This window comes from Theropithecus gelada, chromosome 1 (genome assembly GCF_003255815.1).
Source record: "Theropithecus gelada isolate Dixy chromosome 1, Tgel_1.0, whole genome shotgun sequence".
Lineage (NCBI taxonomy): Eukaryota > Metazoa > Chordata > Mammalia > Primates > Cercopithecidae > Theropithecus > Theropithecus gelada.
The window spans coordinates 112222891-112226048 of NC_037668.1; the positions used below are offsets into that span (position 1 = coordinate 112222891).

Below are 3158 nucleotides of genomic sequence, written 5' to 3' on the forward strand. Positions count from 1 at the left end.
AGCTCGGGATCATCCAACCAGTAGGTAGGTAGATGTGAGATGATGCAAAAGAAGATACCCGCAGGAGTGACCCTCTGTTCCTACTGCATGAAATAAGTATGCTTTGCTGTAGAAAAGAAGGAAACCAAACAAATCATTAGTACTGATCTGGAAATGGAAAGAAAGGGCATCCCCATGACACCACTGGGTCCCTGAACTGATACCTTCCAAGGCCAACCCCACATCTCTTCCTCCTACTCTTGTGAATCAATAAATTATCTTTTTTGCTTAAAGTAGTATATGAGTTGGGTTGCTATACCTTGAAGGCAGAATGTTCTAGTAAAAGTATTCCATAGGTATTAAAAAGAATGGTTGGTCCTGATTCAAGGCCAGCAGTTTGCTGAAGCTGTTGGTTTCAAGCAGGAGACTAAATAATTGTCTTTCTATGGTCTGTTGGCCATCTTATAACTTTGGAAATGTAATGGCGAATTCATTAGAAAGAAACATCTGGAAAAAAAAGAACAATGGACAAATATACTGACATATAGAAAATAATCACAATAATTATTAAATGAAAAAGGTCAAATTACACAATCGTGTTTTTGGTAGTATTCTATTTGTGTATATAATGTGTTTTGTGTGATTTTTATGTTACCTTATTTTATTTCATCTTATTCCATTTTTAGTAAATGACTAGAGAACAGCTGGAAGAATACTTAACACACTGTTAGCAGGAGATGGGATTAGGAAATCCCCCAATTCTGAACCATTTACTGATGATGAGCATGTATTACTTTCATAATAAAACACTAAATTGAAAAAAAGAAAAGAGAAGAAAGTTAGTCACTGAATGTACCGATATTTGCCTGCCCCCAACTTCCTGGCTTCCTTGTTAGGGAGAAAATAAAGTTATAGGTAGCAAACAGAATAGGTTCCATGGTTAAGCCAACTAACACTATATTGACTGAGACAGTAAGTCAGTGAGACATGGACAGACTTAAGTATGTACAACTGAGAGAGTTCGCATCACAGGGAATTAAATGCCCAGAGTCTAACCAATCAATAAAAATACAAAAAGGATTTTAAAAAAAGAGCAGTCATTCATGCTGAATCCTCACTGTCTAGGGGTGGGGGGTCTGGAGGGAGTGCAGAATCCTACTCAAGGTACTGAATGGAGACTTGGGATCAACTGGCTAGAATTTAGAGGGAGGCTTAGCAGGTGCTCAGAACATGCAGCATCACCATTTCTAGTTATGTGGGCTGCAGAAAAGCCCCATTAAACAGTCACTTAAAAGGGAGACATTAAAGGAGAGGAGTGCCTGGAGAGGGAGCAAAGAGGGTGTCAGCAAGTCAACGCAAGTCAAGAAGCCTAATCCAGGCCAGGCGCAGTGGCTCACGCCTGTAATCCCAGCACTTTGGGAAGCCAAGGCGGGTGGATCACCTGAGGTCTGGAGTTTGAGACCAGCCTGGCCAACATGGTGAAACCCCATCTCTACTAAAAATACAAAAAATTAGCTGGGTGTGGTGGCAGGTGCTTGTAATCTCAGCTACTTGGGAGGCTGAGGCAGGAGAATCGTTTGAACCCAGGGGGCAGAGGTTGCAGTGAGCCGAAATCATGCCATTGCACTCCAGCCTGGGCAACAAGAGTGAAACTCCATCTCAAAAAAAAAAAGAAGGCAGAAGCCCACCCCAAATGGCAATGCAATGGATTCCAAGGGGATGGTTTTGATGAATTCCGTTCTGTTACATTATTTAAAGATTCAGAGTGAAGGATGCCCCAGGACTTTGTAAATCATTAGAGAGGCAACAAGAAAGTGTGTATCTTTCCACTGATTCACATGACACCAACTTTCAGGAATTAATAAAAGAAAGTTTAAATATCTTGGTAATAACTCACAAATTTCACACACACAAAAAGGCATGTAGCAAACAATCAGAGATCAGTTGATTTTCTTAGACCTAATGTACCAGAGAGAATATGAGGAGAAAGGGACTGAGTCAGAGGCAGAATCAGGTACTATTTTCAGAAAACGGCAGCCTTGGACACAAACCAAAGGGCAGGCAATGTGTATGCAATCAGCACTGAGACCAAGTCCCACATCACTCTCTCTGGTAACAGCTGTGCACAGATAGCAAATCGTTATCTTACCATCTAAGGATCTCAGATAAATATTGCATGGCAACATAGCTCTTCCGCAAAGAAAACTTGTACCAACAGGCACCTTGCCTCTGAGTTCAGACTGTCCTTCCATCCTCTCTGTTGATCTGCAGACTGTAGTGCCAAAGTCGTCCCCAACCCAGGCAGCCCGCTTGCCATACTAATCACATCTGGACATGCTCAGCTGTTTGGAAACTCTCCTATCCTAGCAGCTAGAGGTAGAGGCAAAACTTGAGCACGAGTCTTCTTAACCTGACTTCAAATTTGGCCCCTTTTTTTTTTGTCTTCTAACCTAGGATTTATTTCAACCCAGACCATGCATCCATCCACATCCATCTATCCAGGAAAGTCTCAGGCACTGAGAGTGGTGGTAGAGAGACAGTCAATAAGACATTATAGAACCAGATGCGAGTGTAATGCTGCCATTATAATTATAGGGCTATGGACTTACTGCCTCACTCTCTTAAGCCTCAGTTTCCTCAACTTTAAATTGTAGCTGAAGATAGGTACTTTCGACAGTTGTATTGTGGATTAGAAATAATGTAAGTAAATTCCCTGGAATATTCAATAAGTAACACATTACTATTATGAAAGACTACTAGAAGAGGAGACCTAAGTGAAGGTTTTGGTGTAGCGCAATTAGTGCCATGACACAAGAAAACATGGAATGTTACAGAAGAAGGGAAGGTTTCTAAATCAATATTGAGGGAAGGTGTCAAATGAAGTTCCAGAATTTGAAGGATGAGTAGGAGTTGGCTAAATGGAGAAGGGAGGAAGAGCATTTCTGGCCAAGAGAAAGCAGTGTGTACTAAGGCATGGAGGCACGAAGTGCCATTATGTGTGGTTTTGGAAGATCCATACAGATGGAAATGAAGAATGGGTTTAAAGGTTTGGATGGATGTGACACTAGAGGGATGGTGAGGGGCCAGAACATGAAGAGCCTTGTGTGGTAAGCAAATGCCAGTGGCACAGAAGCTTCCTATGTATGCTCCACACCAATCTGTATAGCCTGCCTCCTCGG

At 41.8% G+C, this 3158-nt stretch overlaps 1 non-coding gene across 1 annotated transcript; it reads left to right on the forward strand.

Moving 5' to 3' along the window:
- Window positions 1–351: 351 nt before the first annotated feature.
- Window positions 352–488, forward strand: LOC112616104. Its single transcript, XR_003117565.1, has one exon. It is a non-coding gene; the product is annotated as a small nucleolar RNA SNORA2/SNORA34 family (small nucleolar RNA).
- Window positions 489–3158: the final 2670 nt, after the last annotated feature.